The 23242-nt window shown below is 41.6% G+C and overlaps 1 protein-coding gene across 1 annotated transcript in view; it reads left to right on the top strand.

The window, feature by feature from the left end:
* The window catches only part of LOC132405289 (serine/threonine-protein phosphatase 2A 55 kDa regulatory subunit B beta isoform), a 778563-nt gene that overhangs the window by 384510 nt on the left and 370811 nt on the right, over positions 1-23242 (top strand). The window lies entirely within an intron of this gene.

Genomic DNA, 23242 nt, shown 5'->3' on the forward strand with positions numbered 1-23242 from the left:
GTTCATACATACCACTGATTCATTTAACATTACCACTCTCCTGTCTTCAAAACTGTCACTGACCTTCCCATATGCTCTCCCTTCCTACCTTATTGTACAAACTGGTTTCAGAGCTGATGAAAGATCATTAGCTTGAAACATTTAGCCCTTTTGCCCTTTTCAAAGACACAGCCTGACCTGTCAGATATTGCCAGTATAATATATAATCATTTTCCAGCAATTACCACCACATGGTGACCAGGACTTGAACTATGTCTGTGTTTACCTCCGACCCTGGCCCCCAAGGACATTAGGGCATATTTAGACTCCGGCCATGATTACCTTTGCTTCATTCACCATGGACTAGGGAATCGATCTGGGGTTTACCTGGTGAAGTTTAGTGCTAAGCCATGTAGTGCATTTATTCACTTGTTTCTTTTTATATAAAGCCAATATTATGGAACTCATCTGACATTATTTCCCTAATTTTTAGAGGTATTTAGCATTTGAGTGTTGATGTATGAATATTTTAGACTGCTACATTGTGACAACATCAGTATATGTATTTAAATGATTGGTATTTCATTGTTATGAAAATTTATTTTGCACTTACTAGTTTTATAGACACCTTAAGGCTGTCATAGCCAGGGGAGGTAGTGAGGATAAGCTCCCACTACTCCTACTGTATCGGTCTCTACTGTACCTTTGGATTTATAGCTGTGTGGAGAGACAGAGCCTGCTGCATTGGCAACTGCTTGTTCTCCATATCCTACTGCTATGCCTTCCATATCACATAGAGAGCTATGATGCAATATCCATGCTCAATCCTGAGCAACGGAGGATTTCACTAGTTTTACTTAATTGAAAGGAAATGCTGAGCTGGTTAACAGACTTCTGATCTCCTTTCTGTTCTGCAGTTTCACATGTTTTGTGCAGCTTTTGGTTCCAGTATCCTAGACAAGACTTGGACTAATCTTGAAAACAAACCTTGCTATTAATTATGAAAGTATTTTCCTGTGCCAATAATCTGTTATTTTGTTAATTTGAGAAGACTTGAGCTGGTTTGGATCTCCTGTTGTCATCCATTCTATTTGCCAATCTACATACCCCTCTGCATTGGATTGGTGGCTCGTACCAAAGGTTGTTGGCAGCTTTCCCTCTCCATCACATGATCTTCAACACACTTACTAGTGTGAAGGATATTCACTGTCTTGCTAAGCATGCTAAGCATGCTTTCTAAACACAGCAGCTGTCACTTGAAAGATTAAAAACAGATGCAAGTAAACTTCCAACTAACAGTTTGCTTAGATTCTGGTAATAAATGGAAGTCAGTCTTCAGTTCTTAAAATGCAAATGGAAAGCAGTAATCAGCTTGAAGTTTAAAAGCATTCTATAGTAGAGCTTTGCAAACAAACTCTGTAGATAGTAGACAATCTGTCTGTGAAAGCAGATACTATATTACTGCTCAAGGTGAAGTGTAAGACAATGGGCTGATTAATTTGGGTTGTTTCAAACAGATAAACTGTCTCTTAAGTTGCTTAGTTCAAAGGAGACTGCAGAACAAAAGGATAATGTTATTTAACATGTCAATAGAACCATAGAGCATAGAACATTACAGCACAGAAACAGGCCTTTTGGCCCTTCTTTGCTGTGCCAAACCATTTTTCTGCCTAGTCCCACTGACCTGCACCTGGGCCATATCCCTCCATACACCTCTCATCCATATACCTGTCCAAGTTTTTCTTATATGTCAAAAGTGAGCCTGCATTCACCACTTCATCTGGCAGCTCATTCCACACTCCCAGCACTCTCTGTGTGAAGAAGCCCCCCCCCCCCCGCCCCCCACACACTAATGTTCCCTTTGTCATGTCTTATAAATTAATTCAGGTTTTTTGAGGAGAAGACGAAGGTGATTAACAAGGTGATCAACAGTGGATGTTGAATAGCTTTCATTCAGCTTTCAATGAGGTCTCCCAGAGTTGATTTAAAAGATTATGTCACATGGGATCCATACAGATTGGTAGATTGGATTTCAAATTGGTTTCACAATAGAGGATTGATGGTAACGGTGGAGGGATATTCTTCCAGTTGAAAGTATGTGACCGGTGGTATTCCATGAGGATCAGTGTAGGGCCTCTGTTCTTTGTGATACTGTATGAAAAAGTATTTGGATGAAAATATAGGTAGGTTGATTGGTAAGTTTGCAGACAACACAAAAATAGGTGGACTTGTGGATAGTAAGGAAAGCTGTTGAAGAATATAAACCAATTGGGAATATAGACAGAGAAGTGGCTGATGGAGTTTAATCTGACAATTTGAGCTTCTGCACTTTGGAGGTCAAATATAAGTGGAAAGAATACAGTAAATGGCAGGATTTTCAAGAGCATTGGATGCCTAGAAGAATCCTGGAGTGCAAGGTCTTAGGTCCCTGGATGTTTGCAGTAAGAGTAGATGCGATAATACAGAAGTCATAAGGAATACTTGCCTTCATGATCAAACTGTAGAGTATAAAATACAGGAAACCATGCTGTAGCTGTTTAAAACTTTGGTTAGGCCGCATTTGATCTATCTGGGCAGGTTCTAGTCACTACAGTACAGGAAGGATGTGTAAGTTTTGGAGAAGATGCATAAGAGATCCACCTGAAATTTACCTGGATTAAAGAGTGTTGGCTATAAGGGCAGGTTGTCAGAGTTAGATTGTTTTAGAGAGTTGGAGGCTGAAAGAAGACCTGACAAAATAACAGATTATTGGCACAGGAAAATACTTTCATAATTAATAGCAAGGTTTGTTTTCAAGATTAGTCCAAGTCTTGTCTATGATACTGGAACCAAAAGCTGCACGAAACATGTGAAACTGCAGGTATCGTTGTCAGGGAGACCTCCCTGACTTCCCACATCCTTCAAGGGGAGCATTCCAACATCCTGCCTTGCATATTCTCTAGTCTGAACAAAAAAAAGGAAACAGACACTTACCGGAACCTACCCTCGCCTCTGCCTGTCTCTTGTCGAAGCCTGATTGAGCCAAAGCCATCCTACTCCGACTCAGTCCACTCCAACGATGGCCGCTGTATATGGCGGTCTTTCTTTTGAACCTTGGCGCGCGCTATGTCATGCGCCCGCGCAGTCTAGCCTCTTTTCCCTGAGCTGTTAAAGAAAAACTACCTTCTCTCCGCGATGCCTTCAGTCTTCCACTCTCAGCCTCTTGCTTCGATTCAAAAGTAATCTTCAATAACTGAAGTGTTTATAGTTGCAAAGTTGATGTACTCATAAATTAGCTTTACAACATCAAATGTGAACTGTGAACATTAAGCTGAGGTCTATGTCGCTAAAAATGCTTTTAGTCTGATAGTGTTAAAAAGATATCTGAGGAAATGCCATATGTGTATAAAGTCTCCCAAGTGGGAGAAAAAGGATATACATGTTGAGAGTTCAGGCTTATTAGGAATGGGGCATGGAACTTCAAGAAACGTGAAAGGAATATGGGGTGAATGAGAATCCATTCCTCAAGCTTTGGTCTCTGCCACGGATGACTTATCCAGCTTCAGCTTATTTGTAGGTCTTTTTAGGTTAAAAGAAATTGTACCTTTTGAGTTTGTGAAATGCTTTATGGTTAGGAAGTGCTTTGTGCTTTGGAAATAGTTTGTATTTTAGAAATAGTTTGTAATTTGGAAATTTTTAAGCTAGAAATGCTGAGTTTTAAATGTATTTTAAGAGTGGTGTTTGGATTTAAATGAGTATCACTGAAAATAAATGAACTGTGTTTTAAATAGCTTTCTTAGCTGGAAATATCTTCCTCTTGGTAGGGTGAGGGGACCCACCACTCGAATAGTGGGCATTGACAGCTAAACTTGCTGTGGAGAATAAACGGGGAAGTAAACTAGTCTTTGAAGATTGGGATGTTGCAGAATAATCTCCTTTTAGTGAGAGTTCTTGTGGTTATTTATAGCTGATAGCACTTCAAGTTTTTGTTTTAAATTTAGGTTTGCAGTCAGCAAACCCACTACCATCACATACCTTTGGACTCCACTCCAGTATTTTGTCTGAGAATGTGATAGTTACCTGGATCATGGTTCAATTCTTTTCGAACCATCAATGCTCTTGGGAGGAGGCTTTATCTTATTTTTATGCTATAAGTAAACAGGACCATGCGAAAATAGCACCTGGAAGAATTGCACTTTTTTATCTGTACTATTTTGATTTTTGTATTGTTGGTGAAGAACCTTGTCTTTAAATGGAAATTACCAGTCATTAAGATAAGAAGCTCATCAGACGCATTAAAAATCCTAATTCTAATTCCAATTCTTAATCCAATTTTTCAGTCATGCAACCTTTGAGAAGACATGACAAAAAGTCCTCGTGTTTGTGTAATATTAATGTTGCAAAGTACCTCTCAGTTCCTCACATTGGATTGATTCTGACACAAACTAAAGCAAAGGGGTTAAGAGAACAGGTGAATGAATCACTACAAACTTGGGCAAAGACGTAGAAGGCTGTGGGAGGAGTTATAGGAATGTTGTTCAAATTGCTGGAAGGTAAACTGAGGAGTGATGTCAAGAAATTTTTGCACACAAAGCAAATGATCAATAAGTATAGACCTCTGAGTTTATGTTGTGAAAGCAGGCCATATTAGTATTGATTCAGAGACTGGATAACATGATGGGGTATGCATATCTGTTTTGGATGAGTGAACCAAATGGCTTCTGTCAGCTGTATCTATCTCGAGATGACATTGCATGCAGTCTAAAGAGCTCTTGGAGCTCATGCTGTAGATATAACTGAGAGATATTCAAATCATGGGCTTATTATTTAACTAGGTTTTTCATCCTTTTGAAATTCTTTGAGGAATGCATTACATTGGCGAACTTTGCAGAAAGAAGTTTTAGACCATTTTTGTAAATCAACAGCCTTTTTTCCCTGAGCTGGTTTTAATTCTTTCATGGTTAAGAAGGATTCTCAACAAGATTGAAATATTAACAGTATTTTGAGTCTTTGCATGAGCAAAAATAATTTAAAATGCTGAGATTTATTTTTATGTTTTTACTTGTACATGTATAAAACCATACCAGATGTGAATATGGAGCTTAAAGTTGGAAATCATTGGGTGTAAATTTATTTACATCTCAGACTGTGATATAACATTGATCTGTCACTGTGTTATTATGTATCTGCAAATGTTTTGGAAGTCACCAAAATCATTGATTATTAATTCCTTCCTGGGTTAATTCCTATAAATTTTATCACGAACTGTCAAATTTTAACACCAATTACCACTAATATGGAAATACTGATAAGTGGCCAAAGATATGCCCTGGTGCTGATTGTGATACAGGAAGAAGTGTTTTAAATCTGTGAGATGCATTAGAGGAATAAAAGGCTCAGAATAGATTTCAAAGCTAATGAAGCATCAAAAGGCAGATTTTGCTCAGTGGCATTTAAAGTTTTTTCAGATAAAAGGGAATGTAGAAATTAAAACTTGAAGGATGAGTTTGTGTGAGGAGGAGGAAGAAAGTTATCCATTGCAAAGTCTGCAAGCAATTGAACTGTTGACCACTACATATTGATAACCTTCCTCTCAAATTCCTACGGCTTTGTTCAGCTACGGGTGAGTTAGCCTAATACCAGGCTTCTTCAACAGTGCAAAGTTGAGGTCCTTGGATCTTTGCTGTTTATAGAAATACACCCAGCTCCATCCACTGCCATCTAATGTGTTATGTCTTACTAAGGAAATAAAGGTGTAATAATGTGCTGTATCTATTTTGTTACCACGAAATGAACATTTCCCCCAAGACCTACCATGCCTAGAATATTTCAGTAATTTTCCCATCAGGTCCATTGCCTGAGGATGATCCCAAACGGCGACCACTCGGCATTTGGGATTGATTAGCACGAACATATTAAAGGAAGGTAGGGGCAAGCACAGCAGCCATCATCTGAGCAGCCAGGCACGAGTGGTTAACTGCTGCCTCTGTATTTATATGATCATGTCATATGGACATTGCTGCAATTACAATTGTAATCTTCATCTCTATTTCAACATTTATGTTTTCCCAAGGTGCCTGACACAAGCATCTAAAGATGGGGTATCTATTGCAACTTCAAGTCATTCTTTATTATATCTATGCAATAAATGAGCTAGGGTCAATTAAACCTTTGCTATCCACTAGACGAGAATGTGATCTTTATTGCCAGCCCTGTTATTAGATCCCAATAAGTCTTGTCCATCTCTATTAGTCTCGACACCAGCTAAATATAGTTTGGTTATACAGTAATTCTTCTTCCTTTGAGCTTTAGATATAGTTGGCATTCCAGAGACCTGTGCATGATAATTTTCCAGGAAGAAGTTGAACAAAGCAGGGAAGAGAGGATATCCTAAGTCAACGGCAATCACATTAAAGACTAAACTGTTACATAATTTGAGTTTTATATGGATTTTAAAAAAATTAATGTTACAGTTCCTCATGATCTACCATAGCCATTGTGGCACATTTTATCAATGGATTTCTTTAGGTTAATAAACTCAGGCAGCAGGTCTTTTTAATGCTGTAGCTGTTTTTTTCTATAAGAATTTTAAAATTATTCAATATCTTTTTAATGGCACTCTATTTAAAATTCAGCCTCTTTACCTATCAGAAGTTCCCAAAGCTGGGCAGTACATCTGTTGGTGACGTTGTCTCACAGCTCCAGTGACCTGGCTCCAAGCTGTCTATAAAACCATAAGACACAAGAGCAGAATTAGGCCATTCAGCCCAGAATATCTTCTGCCACTCTATAATGGCTGATTTATTATACCTCTCAGTCCCATTCTCCTGCCTTCTCCCCATAATCTTTGACACCCCACCTAATCAAGAACCCATCAATCTCTTCTTCAAATATATTCAGTGACTTGGCTTCCACAGTCAACAATGGCAACAAATTTACAGATTCACCACCCTCTGGCTAAAGAAACTCCTCCTCATGTCTGTTCTAAATGAATGCCCCTCTATTCTGAGGCCATGGCCTCTGTACCTAGACTTAACCATTACATGAAACATCTACTCTGCGCCTTTCAATATTTGATAGGTTTCGATGAGATCTTCCCTCATTCTTCTAAACTCAAGTGAGTACAGGCCCAGAGCTATTAAATGTTCCTCATGTTAACCCTTTCATTCTTGTGAACCACATCTGAATACTCTCCTAGAGCAGCACATCTTTTCTAAGAAGCCCAAAACTGCTCACAATACTGCAAGTGCAGTCTGACCACTGCCATATAAAGTCTCAGCTTTGTATTCTAGCTTACATCCTTGACTTCTGGTCAAGATGGTGCCTATGTACAGTGCTCCATCAGTCGACATCTTCTAGATAGATCATGAAACCATGTATTTCACTTCTTCTGTCTTTAACATTTATCATGTGGATGTGATTCTGGAACTGTTGGAGTCTGTGATTTGCTGTTTAGAGATCGTTTGGGTTTCCAGTGCTCTGCAGGCTCCCAGAGGATTCTGTAAGGCAGAGGCATTGTGTGCAGATCTCATGATGGGCAGGCTGTGGGATGGGGTGTGAGCTGGTTCGACTCCATTAAAGATTCCATTGTTCACCGATTAAAGCATCAAGAGAGATTGAAACACTGAGGTGAATGCAGCAGCTTGGAGATCATTTGGGTGCTTCACCGCTTTGCAGTCTAAGAGGATGCCAGGAGACAGAAGCAGCGTGTGTGAACTTTATGGTGGGCATGCTGCTGATGGGGCCCAGTAGTATTTGACTCCATTTCACTAATTAAAGCTTCCATTGTTTATTGATTAAAGTGACGAGGGAGATTGAAACATAGAGGTGAATGCGGAAGCTGAGCATCAGCTGACTGTATTTTGATTGCTCTGCTACCAGAAAGGGGAGAGCCTGCTGCTGTGCCCAGAGCATTTTGAACTGAATTGACTTTATTTCTTACATCCTTCACATACATGAGGAAAAATCTTCACGTTATGTCTCCATCTGAATGTGCAAATTATAGTAATTGGTAATATATAGTATGTACAGTAAGATATACAACTGAACAGTCAATATAGCTTAGAAATACAATTGTGTCAGTGTGAATTAATCAGTCTGATGGCCTGGTGGAAGAAGTTGTCCCGGAGCCTGTAGGTCCTGGCTTTTATGCTGCTGTACCATTTCCTGGATGGTAGCAGCTGGAACAGTTTGTGGTTGGGGTGACTTGGGTCCCCAGTGATCCTTCAGGCCTCGGAGTTACCCAAGTTTTCTGCATTTTGGATATGGACTTGGACTATGACTGAAGTCTATAGTTTTTTTTTAATATTCTGTGGTTTTTGCCAAATCGATCGCATTTTGATTGTGCAGGGAAGGGAATTTAGGGGTTGATGGTGTGCCTGTTCTGATTTTGTTTTTTTTTTGTGGGGATGAGGGAATCTGGGATTAAGCTGCCTTTCTTTTCTTTCTTGGTTTCATGGCTACCAGAGAAGAATTTCAGAGATGTATACCTTGATAATAAATGAACTTTTGAACCTTTATATTCTAGTGCTCTCAAAATGAATGCTATCACTCATTTGCCTTCCTTACTACCAACTGAAACTGCAAGTTTGTTTATTTAACACACACAAGATGCTGGAGGAACTCAGCAGGCCAGGCAGCATCTATGGCAGAGCACAGTTGACGATTCAGGCTGAGACCCTTCATCAGGATTTTCTAAGTTTATTTATTTATTGAGATACAGTGCAGATGGAATAGGTCCTTCCAGCCCTTTGAGCCATGACGGCCAGCAACTGATTTAACCTTAGCCTAATCACTGGACAATTTACAATGACCAATTAACCGGTATATCTTTGCACTGTGAGAGGAAACCAGAACACCCAGAGCAAAACCCATGCAGTCACAGGGAAAACATAAAACTCCTAACAGGCAGCAGTGGGTCAAATGCATTGTAAAGCATTGTGCTAACCACTATGCTACCACGCCGCCCAAGTCCCTTTGATTTTGATTTTTTTGTATTTTTTCCCTGTTTAGAAAGTAGTCTACGGCTTTATTCCTTCTTCCAAAATGGATGAGCACAGATTTTGCTACAATATCTTCCATCAATATCTGTATTGATAGGTATCTAATTAGTCAGGGTATCAAGGGATATGGGGAAAAAGCCAGAAATTGGAACTAGATGGGAGAATAATTTAGCTCATGATGGAGTGGCGGAGCAGACCCTATGGGCCAAATGGCCCAATTCTGCTCCTTTGTCTTGTGATCTTGTTTTGTCTTGTGATCTGCCACTTCTTTACCCATTCTTCCAATCTGTCTGAGTCCTTCTGCAGACTTCCTGCTTGCTCAACCCCTTCTGTTCCTTTGTAACATTACACATGTTTACACATTACACATTACACATTGTTGAACTTTGCAACAAAGCCATCAATTCTGTCATCCAAATCATTGACATATAATATGAAAAGAAGTGGCCTAAATAACAACCCTTGTGAACATCATTAGTCACCAGCAGCTAACCAGAATAGACTATTCCCACTATTTGCATCCTGCCAGTTGGCCGAAGTTCTTTCTATGCAAGTATCTCTCCTGTAATACCAAGTGTTCTTGTCTTGTTAAGCAACCTCTTGTGTGCCACCTTGTCAAAGGCCTTCTGAAAATCAAAATAAACAACATACACTGACTCTCCTTTGTCTACCCTGTCTGTTATTTCCACAAAGAATTCCCAACAGACTTGTCAGGCAAGATTTTCCCTTAAGGAAACCATGCTGACTTTGGCCTACTTTATCATGTGCCTCCAAGTATCTCAAAACCTCATCCTCCAACATCTTCCCAAACACTAAAGTCAGGTTAACTGGCTTCTAACTTCCTAGCATGGGTAGCAATGCTGAAATCACAACCCTGGAAGTTTTGCCCTTTAAATTAGCATCTAACTCCCTGGACTCCCTATGCAGAGCCTTGTCATTCAACTTACCGATGTCATTGGTACCTACATGGACCATGATCTTTAGCTGTTCACCCTCCTACTCTAGAATTCTGAGGACTCAATCTGAGATATCCCAGACCCTGGCAACCGGGAGACAACACACCATCCGGGAATCTTTCTCGTCCACAGAACCTCCTGTCCATTCCCCTAACTAATGAATCCCCTATCACCACAGTGTGTCTCTTCTCCCCCATTTCCCTTCTGAGTCACAGAGTTAGTGCTAGGGACTCAGCCACTGTGACTTTCCTCTGTTAGGTCATTTCCCAACAGTATCCAAAGTGATATACCTGTTCTTGAGGGGGATGGCCACAGGGGTATTCTGCACTGGCTCCCTTTCCTGACTGTCACCCAGCTTCCTGTGTCCTGCACCTTGGGTGTAACTACCACTCTGTATATCTTATCTATAACCCTCCCGGCCTCCTAAGTGATCCGGAGTTCATCCAGTTCTACCTGCAACTCCTTAGCATGGATTGTTAAAAGCTGCAGCTGGTTGCACTTCTTGCAGTTGTAGTCGTCAGGGACATGGGAGGTCTCCCTGCCTTCCCACATCCCGCAAGAGGAGCATTCTATTATCCAGCCTGCCAACTCTACTGTCCTAGCCGAGCAGGTAAAGAAAAAAAATTGAGCTTTTCTTTCCTTTGCTTTCTCTAACTGAAGTCTCTCTTTGCAGAAACCTCGAAGATGGTCTGCTACCCTGATATTCTCCTGTAAAATATTTTGATATAATTTTGAATTCATTGTTCCCTTAGCAACTGCAAGTTGTCCAGGCCCTGCAGCAGCAAAACAGTCCCAAACCATGATGCTCCTTCCACCATGCTTCAAAGTTGGGATGAGGTTTTGGTGGTGGTGTGCAGTGCACTTTTTCCTCCAAACATAGCCATCTGCATTGAAGCAGAGTCACTGACTGCATTTAAGTATCTAGATGTACACCTAACACCTGGGCATGAAAGATGGGATTAATGTAGATGGGTGCCTGTTGGTTGGTGTAGGTGTGGTGGGCTGAGTGGTCCATTTCCATGCTGTATGACTCTGTGATGAAAGGGATTCAATTCAGTGACATCAAGCAGTGAAGTAGAACCATTTTATGCAACTACTCTGGGTCTGTGGATGATTGAGGCTGTTGGCTTCAGAGACATTGGAAGGCACCACGTTGGTCCAATTAGTCTTGGGAATTGTAGCAGCAGGTTTTGGTGTTATTTGGCAGAGTATATTGGGTGACAGTTAACCAGCAGCCCATTGTACATCCTTCCTATTTTGCTTTCTTTTGCAGTCAAGGAAAATTAAATTCAGGTGGGGATGCAAAAACATGCTTGCAACTCACTATCACCTACTTACATAACAGCATCAAGGCCTTCCTCCATGTGAAAGTGATGTGATGGATGGTGCCTCCTGGTTTCAGACCCTTACTGTGTGTCTGCAACTTCAATTTGTAGTCAAGGACATTTTGCATTAAAGCAGGTTGAGTAGTTCAATTAATCTATAAAATGCGAGGTTGGCTGATGAGTTTGAATTCTTTTTGCACTGTATGTGACTGCCTGATTTATTACCATTCCACTTTCTTCTGGTGTCTTTTTTCTTTGAGACAATACCTTCTAAATTCACTTCAGAGCAAATCTTACCGAACAGTCTTATTGCTGTCACTGCTAATTAATGTTTTCTTTGATGGTGTGTAGTAAAGTCTGAAATAAATTTTAATCTTAATTTTTGGAGCGATTATCAACCTAAATAAGCTTTATGGCAAGAAATAATGAAATGTTATGTTTTGAATGCAATTTAGTTCAGCAGAAATGCATGGTTCAATACATATTTGAATGTTGATCAAGGTGTGTTTACTTGACCCATGTGCCCCCTTAAAGTTAATGGTTAACAAACTAAATACCTGACAATATTGCAGTTTATTTGGGCATATTTTTCAGAGAATCCTGCGACTTTAATATAATTTCCACCTGCCTTTGCGAAGTACATACTGTACATTGGAAATCTGGAGAAAAAGAAGAGTGAAGATTTCGGAGACAATTGTTTTGGGGAGCATTTCCTACTTTTCCAGTAACTTAAAAGGGGTTTGGATCACAAAGCCGTGAGGAAAGAGCTGAAAGAGGGCAACAGATTGAATAGCTCTTTCACAGAGCTGGCATGGACATGACAGATTGAATGGCCTCCTGTGCTATCCGATTCTCTGTATATTCAACGATTGTGGGAAATGTGAATGTGCTGATTTTGTGGGAAATGCTTCCTAATTTATTACTAATTATCTTGGGTTGCCTTCAGAAGACTGAACACAGAAATAGTCACTATTGTAGAAAAACTCAGCATGCATGGAAGCATATAAACTAGTGGTCGCCAACCTGTCAATTGCGATCAACTGGTCAATCTTTGAGACTTTCCCAGTAAATAAATACACAAATACTGTTGAGAGATTGTTTCGGGGTTGCGGGGTTTTAGTTCCGTTCTTTCTGCACAGTGCGCATGCGTGTAGCTCCCCCTCACTATACAGTGTAATTCAATGATCCCCAACCACCGCGAGGAAACAATATGAGTCAGCTGCACTTTTCCTCATTCTCTGTCACGGCCACTGTTAAACTTGAATGCACACGAGGTCATCAGTTGCCTAAACGCAGTGATACTCTCGCGCCAGTGTTCGCCTCATGCGAACCGCCGATGCTACTGGCCCGGAGCGCAGCTGGTGGGAAGTGCTGTTGCTACTGGCTTGGAGCGCAGACAGATGGGCGCCGCCTCTAAACCTGTTCACCACACCAAATATTCATGGGGAAGCCAGTGCTAAATTATTTGCAGACGACCTAATTCGGGCTCAAGGTTTCGTAAGTATCAGAGCAGCTACCGCGCTGCGATCTACTAAAACAAACTTTTGTCGGCTGATAGATCCTATGGGGGGGGGTGGGGGGCGGACCTGTCACACTCCTCGCTCAGTTGGTCGCTCTGTCCGGACTGCAACCGCCACGGCCCTGGCACGGGGACCTGTCCGGCCCTGACCTTGTCTTCTCACCCCACCCACAACCAGCTGCACCTGCCAAGGCGTCTGGCGACGGGCAGGCAGAGGCTGCGGTTCAGGCTGGGAGGCCGTCCAAGGCAATGAAGCCCTCAAAACGGCTTCGGTACCCTGAGTCCAAGCACCCCACACTTAAAGAGAAACGCATTGAGATTTTTCAGTGAAAAAATCCCTGAGCAAGCAGGATAGAAACTAAGTGCCGAGAGCCGCGAAAAAATTGTGGAATGGACTGGACATAAGGAACCTGTATCGGTGCATTCCAGTCGTGTTTTACACCAACCCCTCCCGTCGGCTGGTCCGCAAGAATATTATCAATATTAAACAGGTCCATGGTGCAAAAAAGGGTGGGTATGTCTGGTTATATCTCTGGGTGGGTATATCTACATTATTTCTACTTCCGGGTTGCGGGGTTTAACTTCCAGTCTTTTCTGCCCTGGTGCGCATGCGTATAACTACTCGATCTCGCCTTTCACTAAGACCGAGGTATGGGATCTTGGGCTTAAAAAGGTTGGTGACCACTAATATAAACATTGTGATTAGGAACATGATTAGGTTATTTTTCCCCTTAAAAGCTAAAATATGTAGGACTGAGATGAGGAGAAGTTTCTTCATTCTGAACCTGTAGAATTCGCTACCATAGAAGACATTCAATGTGATTGTGACTGATCATGCAAATTCATTTCCTTGTTCTGGCTTTCTCCCCTGATCACGTCATCTGTTTAGCCATTAATACTCCATTTGGTGCCTTCAATATACTTAATATTCAATTCAGCTGCTTTTTGTAGTAGAGAAGTCTCAGGCTACATCCACACTAGACCAGATAATTTTGAAAATGTCAGTTTCACATAAAAACGATAGGCGTACACACTATGCATTTTTATAAATATTTCTTTCCACATTGAAACGGAGATTTTGGTGAATCTCCTCCTCCTGTGCATGCGCAGGACACATCTACTGAAAACAAGCGACATGTTTGGTGTCGAATCTCGCTGTAAAAGTGCGCATTTGTGTAGTTACAGACTAGAAAAACTTAAAACGATGGACAGCTGTTGGCTTTCGCGTAAGAGAACTTAAAAATAAAAAAAAACAAATACTGGAGTATAGTTCACGGACAGTATGAACCGGCTGACGACAAACATTGAAAAGCTGACTAACTCTGTTGCATTAATAAAGCACCTTGTTAAATGTATAAAACATGTCTGCATCAGTGTTATCTTGTATTTCCATACAATGTTAATTTGGCTGTTACACACCTATTGTCAGAGAAATACTTGCATAAGTAGGTAAACCACCTTCATACGAGCAAGGACAAAAAACAGGGCAAAGTGAGTATACTTATTTATTCTGTAAGTTATGGGTCAAAGTATTTGGTGAGTACATTTCTAACTCTCTTGGCTTCAGTCTCATTGCCGTCTGCTCTGAAATTGTTAGGTTGCTTTCAGGAAAACAATGAAATAGTGTGCTGCCTTCTGATAGCGTTTTCAGAAGTCTCCGGTTACCCCGTCCACACTGATCTGCCTGAGCAGCATTTTCAAAAATACCCAACCTGGAAAGCGTTTCTGAAAAGCTCCGGTTTCAGGGGATGAAAATGCTGTTTTAGTGTGGACGGCAGGTAAAAACGAAGAGAAAAAGCTTCGGTCTAAACAGGCTATTGTATATCCTTAGGTGATCTCTGTTCCTCAACTCCCCCACCCCCGCTGCACACCCCACCATTAGGAACAACTTTCCTGCATCTCGTCTGCACAGTTCAATGTTTTATAAGTTTCCTATTCTTCTAAACTTAATCACATATATAAATTCACTTCATGTTTTATTCCTGGCATCCCAAAAATCAACTTTTCTTTCCTAGAAAACATCATTATCAATCTTATAATCAAATTGAAGAACTAAAGGCCATCCCTCTACCAGCAGTTGGAAGGGTACTTGCTTTGTTGACCTATAGCAAACTGTCTTGGGTAAATTACCACACAGAATTAATTCAAAACTCACATTTCACTGTTTCTTCACAAATATCCACGTAAATAATGTTGAATGTCATTGTTCCCTATGTACTAATGCGTACACAGATTACCACTCCAGTTTATAGCACTGAAATAGGGGATCTTCAATTGGCCAAACAATTGATCCTTCTTTTCCCAGTCCTGGTATGTGTTTTTCTTGGGATAGTTGTTCTTCAGAGTTCTCACTGCTTTACATCTGAAGCCTCTCATTTTTATTCTCCTTCCTTATTAGTTTAAACTGTTGTGTTCTGATTTTCTTGGCTCTGGCCTATCTAGCTAAAATGTGTCAGCTTTTTTGGGGCTCTGGTCCAAGGCAGCATTATTTTATTGCTCTTCTTCCAATTAAGAACTGTGCCTTGTATCTCCTTCTTTGTTCTCCCTGAGTCAGACAAGTTCAGATCAGTTTAGCCAGATCAGCCAGTTGCTGGGCTCAGGTTACTTCAGGTCACAGACATAGAATGCCCATTTCTTAAATCTGCATCTTCTGCCTTGCCAAAGAGCATGTCACAACCACTTTGTTATGTGGAATTGATCTCCAGTTTAGCAGATTATTGGTAGGGGCCTCACTGTGTCCACTTTTTATTACTTTGATACAGCTATTCTTGTGCAAAATCAGTTCATAAAATGAAAGTTGCAGTATTCTCACAAAATGGCAACCTCCATTCCTTCCATCAGATGGCAAGAACAAAGAGACTTGTTTTGTCTGTGTTCACTGTCCTTGACTTGTTTCAGTTAGATGTTTTGTTTTGTCCATATTTTAGTTCCTTCATGGGCAGCAGTTTCCTTTTGGTAAAACACTGGCTGGGTTCAAGAGTGCAGTCAAAAGTTGACTTTGAGTTATCTACAAACCTTCAGAGTAGCTATCATTCATTTGGCACTGAAGCTTGACAATAGACAATAGACAATAGGTGCAGAAGTAGACCATTCGGCCCCTCGAGTCTGCACCGCCATTCTGAGATCATGGCTGATCATTCACTATCAATACCCAGTCCCTGCCTTGTCCCCATATCCCTTGATTCCCCTATCCATCAGATATCTATCTAGCTCCTTCTTGAAAGCATCCAGAGAATTGGCCTCCACCGTCTTCCGAGGCAGTGCATTCCACACCTCCACAACTCTCTGGGAGAAGAATTTCTTCCTCAACTCTGTTTTAAATAACTGACCTCTTATTCTCAATCCATGCCCTCTGGTACTGGACTCTCCCAACATCTGGAACATATTTCCTGCCTCAATCCTATCAAATCCTTTAATTATCTTAATCAGATCCCCTCTCAATCTCCTCAATTCCAGTGTGTACAAGCCCAATCTCTCCAATCTCTATGCGTAAGACAGGCCTGCCATCCCAGGAATCAACCTAGTGAATCTACGCTGCACTTCCTCAATTGCCAGAATGTCCTTCCTTAAACCTGGAGACCAAAACTGTACACAATATTCCAGGTGTGGTCTCACCAGGGCCCTGTACAAATGCAAAAGGACATCCTTGCTCTTGTACTCAATTCCCCTTGTAATAAAGGCCAACATTCCATTTGCCCTCTTCACTGCCTGTTGCACTTGATCATTCACCTTCATTGACTGATGAACTAGGACTCCTAGGTCTCTTTGCATTTCTCCCTTACCTAACTCTGCACCGTTCAGACAATACTCTGCCCTCTTGTTCCTGCTTCCAAAGTGGATAACTTCACATTTATTCACATTGAATGACATCTGCCAAGTATCTGCCCACTCCCCCAGCCTATCCAAGTCTCCCTGTATTCTCCTAACGTCCTCTTCGCATGTCACACTGCCACCCAGTTTAGTATCGTCAGCAAACTTGCTGATATAGTTTTCAATGCCCTCATCTAAATCGTTGACATAAATCGTAAAGAGCTGTGGTCCCAATACAGAGCCCTGTGGTACCCCACTAGTCACCTCCAGCCAGTCCGAGAAACACCCATTCACTGCTACCCTTTGCTTTTATCTGCCAACCAGTTTTCTATCCATGTTGAAACCCTGCCCCCAATGCCATGAGCTCTGATTTTACTCACCAATCTCCTATGTGGCACCTTATCGAATGCCTTCTGAAAATCTAGGTACACAACATCCACTGGCTTACCCTTGTCTAACATCCTTGTTACACCCTCAAAAAACTCCAACAGATTAGTCAAGCATGATTTGCCCTTGGTAAATCCATGCTGGCTCGGCCTAATCCTATTACTGCCATCAAGATGTGCCACTATTTCATCCTTAATAATAGACTCAAGCATCTTCCCCACGACTGACATTAGGCTAACAGGGCGATAGTTCTCCGTTTTTCCCTTCCCTCCCTTCTTGAAAAGTGGGATAACATTAGCCACTCTCCAATCTTCAGGAACTGATCCTGAATCTAAGGAACATTGGAAAATGATTACCAATGCATCCGCAATTTCCTGAGCCACCTCTTTTAGAACCCTCGGATGCAGACCATCTGGACCCGGGGATTTATTAGCCTTCAGTCCTACCAGTCTACTCATCACAGTTTCTTTCCTAATGTCAATCTGTCTCAATTCCTCTGATATCTTATGACCCTGGCCCATCCATACATCTGGGAGATTGCTTGTGTCCTCCCTGGTGAAGACAGATCTAAAGTACGCATTAAATTCTGTTGCCATTTCCCTGTTTCCCATAACAATTTCTCCCAATTCATTCTTCAAGGGGCCAACATTGTTCTTAACTATCTTCTTTCTCTTCACATAGCTAAAAAAGCTTTTGCTATCCCCTTTTATATTCCTGGCTAGACTGAGCTCAGACCTGATTTTTTCTCTCCGTATTGCTTTTTTAGTTAAGATCTGCTGTTCCTTAAAACTTTCCCAATCATCTGTATTCCCACTCATCTTAACCCTGTCATACTTCTTTTTCTTTGATGCTGTACAATCTCTGACTTCCTTTGTCAACCACTGTGGCCCCTTCCCCCTCTTTGAATCCTTCCTTCTCATTGGAATGAACTGCTTTTGCATCTTTTGTATTATCCCCAAGAATATATGCCACTGCTGATCCACTGTCTTTCCTGCCAGGGCATCCGCCCATTTAACTTTGGCCAGCTCTTCCCTCATGGCTCCGTAGTCTCCTTTATTTAATTGCAACACTGACACCTCTGATCTGCCCTTATCCCTCTCAAATTGTAGATAAAAACTTATCATGTTATGATCACTACTTCCTAATGGCTCCTTTACTTCAAGATCACTTATCAATTCCTGTTCATTACACATCACCAAGTCCAAAATAGCCTCGTTCCTGGTTGGCTCAAGCACAAGCTGTTCCAAAAATACATCCCTTAGACACTCCACAAACTCCCTATCCTGGGGTCCAGCACCTACCTGATTCTCCCAGTTCACCTGCATGTTGAAATCTCCCATAACGACTGCATTACCTTTAGCACATGCCAATGTTAACTCCCTAATCAACTTGTACCCAATATCCACGCTACTGTTTGGGGGCCTGTACACAACACCCATTAGGGTCTTTTTACCCTTACTGTTCCTCAGCTCAATCCACACAGACACTACTTCCCCTGCTCCCAAGTCACCTCTTGCTAAGGACTGAATCTCATTCCTCACCAACAGGGCCACCCCACCCCCTCTTCCCATATTTCTGTCTCTATGATAGCACGTATACCCTGGTACACTCAATTCCCAGGCCTGATCCCCTTGCAGCCATGTTTCCGTTATCCCAACAATATCGTAGTTCCCCATTTTCATCTGAGCTTCAAGCTCATCTATCTTATTTCTGACACTACGCACATTCAAGTATAGAATTCTTAGCCCATTCCTCCTCTCTTTGCTTAAAACACTGTCTATTGTACCTAACCCAGCTCCTTGAACTTCCATCGGGCTAATTGCACCTTGAATTTTGATGACCTTCTCAAGATCACCCAAACCTTCTACACATTTAACCCCATGCTCCTTCTGACCAACCCTCTGTACATGTAACTTTTCCAACACATATTCTGTCTCACCTTTCTCCTTTACACAATTAATATTTGGGAAATGTGTATTCCCCACCTGTCCCTTATCCTTCACCATATCATCTTCTCTCGTAATCTGGATCCCTGCCCCCTGCACATCTGGTTTAAACCCCCCCGAGCAGCACTGGCAAACATTCCTGCAAGAATATTAATACCCCTCCAGTTCAGATGTAGACCGTCCCTTCAAAACAGATCCCAGCGTCCCTGGAACAAAGACCAATTATCCAAAAACCTGAACCCTTCCTTCCTGCACCATGCTCTCAGCCTCGTATTAATGTGCATAATCATTCTATTCTTCGCCTCACAGGTAGCAATCCTGAGATTGTCACCCTGGAGGTCCTGCCTTTCAGCTTCACTCCTAACTCCCTGAACTCTCTAAGCAGGACCCCCTCACTCACCTTACCTACATCGTTGGTCCCTAATGGACCACTACATCTGGGTTCATACTCTCGTTCTCAAGAATAGCCTGCACCCGATCTGAGATGTCCCTTGATGTGTTTGATGTGTAGAATTGTTAGATGACACCACATCTCTTAAATCTATCATTTTGTGTTTCTTTTAGAGCGCTTTGATTTCAACATTTAGGTACAACAGTGAATACATATCCTTTTTTCCCAAATAAACCCAAATTTAAGTAATATGCATGCAATCGAAGCTACTTTTCAACAAAATTCAAGTACAAGGTTCCAATCTTGCACTTGCAACTTAAGTCTGAGATATTTCAATCAACAAGCATTTCTCCCAGATCTGCTCATTACTTGTTGCTGCCTGAATCAGAAGCAGTGATCTTCTTCTACAGCAGAAGATGCATCTTCTGTTGGCTCATCATAAATTTCAGGCTCCTAAACCCCTTCCACAGTCTTGCTCTCCTGATGCAGTTCTATACTTTGATCTTCATCTCATGTTATCCATTTCTGCTGGTTGAAGCTTCCCTTCCTGCCAATATTCTTCCTTCAAATTCTCTTGAAGCCACTTAGATTTCCAAGGTTTGCAGCCAGCAACTCAGAAGTATGTGTGGAATGTTCCCCTACATATCCTGAAAAACTGTTCACTGTCTCACCGACTGGTGGGTTGAAATAATTCTTAAAGTAGTTGAAAAGCATTCCATTGCAAGGCTTAGTTAAACTCTCTGCCTCAGTGCCCACTCAGTTCCGACAGCATCTTCACTGTTACTTCCTCTTCTTTATTAGCCAACAGCAACTCAGTGATGGGGGACAATTCCTCCATCAATGCTTCACTCAGTTGGTCAATTACTTTCCTCAGTGACTAGTTGGTCAGGCAGTTTGGCTTTTTTACCTTCAAGTTCATTTAATTATCATTCAACCATGTACAGGGATACAGTCAAATGAAACAGTATTCCTCTGGGGCCAAGGCACAAAATACAGTATCAACAGTCACATACAGCACTCAGCATATATAGCACGTATAATTCTGGTGGCAGAAAAACATAGTTACAAAAAAAAATTAAAAAGAATCGAGCCCAAGTTCCTGAGCATCATGATTGTGTGTGGATGTATCCTGGAGCCATGTTTCTACAAGAACAAGTCACAGCAGTCCCTCATTTCACACAACCGCAGCTGTAGACAAACACAATCCAGCTTGTCTTCCCTGCTTCATCCTTCAACACACGCAGGTTAGTGGTGTGTTGGTAATGGGAGGAAAATACAAGTCTGATGTTTCTTACTACTGATTATAAATACATAAAGCCATACAACATGGATACATGCCCCTTGGACCCTCACTCTCAAACTGCCCACTTTCTGAGCAAAACCTGAGAATTTTCCAAGTACTCAGCTAGATATTTCTTAAGCATTTTACGAGATTCTGCCTCTCCTCAACCACCACCTCAGGCAGTATGTTCCACATTACAGCCACTCTTTTGGTGAAAGGAATTCTTCCGAACATCTCTGCTGAACCTACTGCCCTTTACCTTAGATGCATGCCCTCCATTATAACAACTTCTACTTGGGCAAATGGAAGAGTTTCACATTTTCTACACTAACTATGCCCCTCGTTTTTTTTGTATTTCTCAATTAGATCTCCCAACAACTTTCACTGTTCCAAAGAAAACAAATGCATCCCATCTGTCTCTCCTCATAGGTGAACCATTCCATCCCATGCAATATCCAATAGGTTCAATTGGTACATTTAATGCCAGAGAAATGTATACAATATTCATCCTGAAATTCTTTTTGTTCAGAGACACCCACAAAATCAGAAGAGTGCCCCAAAGAATGACAGTTAAATGTTAGAACCCCAAAGCAACCCCCAGCAGCTCCCTCCCACGCAAAAGCAGCAGCAAGGTAATGGCCCCCCTCCACCAGCTAAAAAGCATTGACACCCTCCATCAAGCACTCAAGTGTGCAGCAAAACATCAATAAAGACACAGACTTGCAGTACCGCAAAGACTACTCGTTCACCCAGTAATTCGACATACCACAGGTTATCTCCCTAATAAGGGAAAAAGAGATGTTCCCATTTCACAGAGAGGGGGGAGACATAACTAAACAGCTCACTGAGTTATGGTTTTAAAAGTCTGTTGTGTCATTTTTTCTGAGCTCTGTGCCTCTGGGCATACTGCTTCTGATCTTCCTTGTTCTCCCACAACATATCAATTGGTGGCACCAGCCTTGAATCAGCCCACTTCCAGAGCCATGAAAATCTGGCACCCTGAAGGCGTGCTGGTCTTCCAGGTTGTGTCCTTGGCATATTGAAAAGAGGCTGATTGTGAGGCCCTGAGAGCGGTCCCATTCCTGCAACAGACCAAAATCAGAGTGTAACTCAGGTCAGGGTCTTCAGAAAACCTTGAAATGGGAAAGGAGATATCAAAGATAGAAATGGAGCTGTTTCCTAATATGCAAGCAAAGGAGCCACCGTTTAGCGTCATTATCACCCAGCTCTGCCTCTTTTGGAGAATCCCAGTGATTCTCCTCTGAATCTGCTCCAGCACAATCCAATCAAATGATGACCAGAAATGCCTACATCACTGCAGCTGTGGTCAATCTAATGTTGCATGCATCATACCCATTCTAGCAATTAAATCTCTCAATCCTTGTGTGTCCTATAGTGATCCATATAACATTTCTCTGAAGAAAGGCAGGAAAACTGCACATTAGTTTGATATTACATGTTCAAACCAGATTCTGACACTCTGTTCTATTATGCTGTTTCAAGTCATTTGTTCTTTCATTCAATAAGATTCTCCTTGTCACATCCTGTGGTTCTTTGTTATAAGGTACCTCTGTGCTACTTTAGGGCTTGTAAAATATTTGGTTCCACCAGCTTTGAATACACTCTGTCCTCTGGAAATCACTGATGCTGACAATTGTTGCACTTGATGGTGCTGCACGAGAGAACCAGGAGATCCAGGATCCAGGAGACACCACCAGATCCAGCTCAGACCAATCCATCAGTTCACTAATGCCACAACAGTGGTTGGCCTCATTAACAATGACGATGAGACAGAGTACAGAGAGAAAGTGGGAGAATAGTGTGAGCATGACAACTTCAGTCTCAATGTGGACAATATGAAAGAAGTGGTTGTGGACTTTAGGATGGTTCAGATTGATCACTCCTCACTGCACATAAACGTCTCCTCCATGGAGAGAGTTAGGAGAATTCAGTTTCTGGGAGTGTCCATAACAGACTATCTTACTTGATCCCTCAATAACACTTCTTTAGTCAAGAAAGTACAGAAGCATTTCCACTTCCTGAGGGCAAGCAAGGCTCTCCCCCTAACCAATTTTTACAGGAGCACCATTGCGAGAGTCCAGATTTTGAAGACTACTGGTCACTCTTCTATCCATCTGAGATATTTATCAGGAGCACTGCATATGTAGGGACCTTAGTAGTGCCAAGGTTCCCTCCCATTTGCTCCACAATCTCTTTAACCTCTTACCATCAGGCAGGAGGTTCCATAGAATTAGCACAAGGACTATTAGAATGGAAAATGACTTCTTCCCCTAGACCGTGAGACTACTGAACTCCCTGCCACTATCCAAGGCTCATCATCTCTGAAGCGTTATACTGCTTACTTTTTAACATTTGTTATAAATGCACCTCATACTATATGTCAATATTTTGGAATATATTTTATTATGTTATTTTATATATGGTAATATTACTTCGTGTTGTGTGTGAATTGTACATACTGTGTTATGCCCCCTTGGTCTTGAGGAATGTTGTTTTGTTTGGCGATATAAGTGTTGATTGACAACAAACTTGAACTTGATGCCAGCAGCTCTCCACTAGCCTGACATTGAGAAAGCATTTCCAACTGTGCATGTCTCACAGAGGAAAGCTGGTTAATTCTTGGACAGGTCCTTAGCTTGAGAATT

This window comes from Hypanus sabinus, chromosome 15 (genome assembly GCF_030144855.1).
Source record: "Hypanus sabinus isolate sHypSab1 chromosome 15, sHypSab1.hap1, whole genome shotgun sequence".
Taxonomy (NCBI): domain Eukaryota; kingdom Metazoa; phylum Chordata; class Chondrichthyes; order Myliobatiformes; family Dasyatidae; genus Hypanus; species Hypanus sabinus.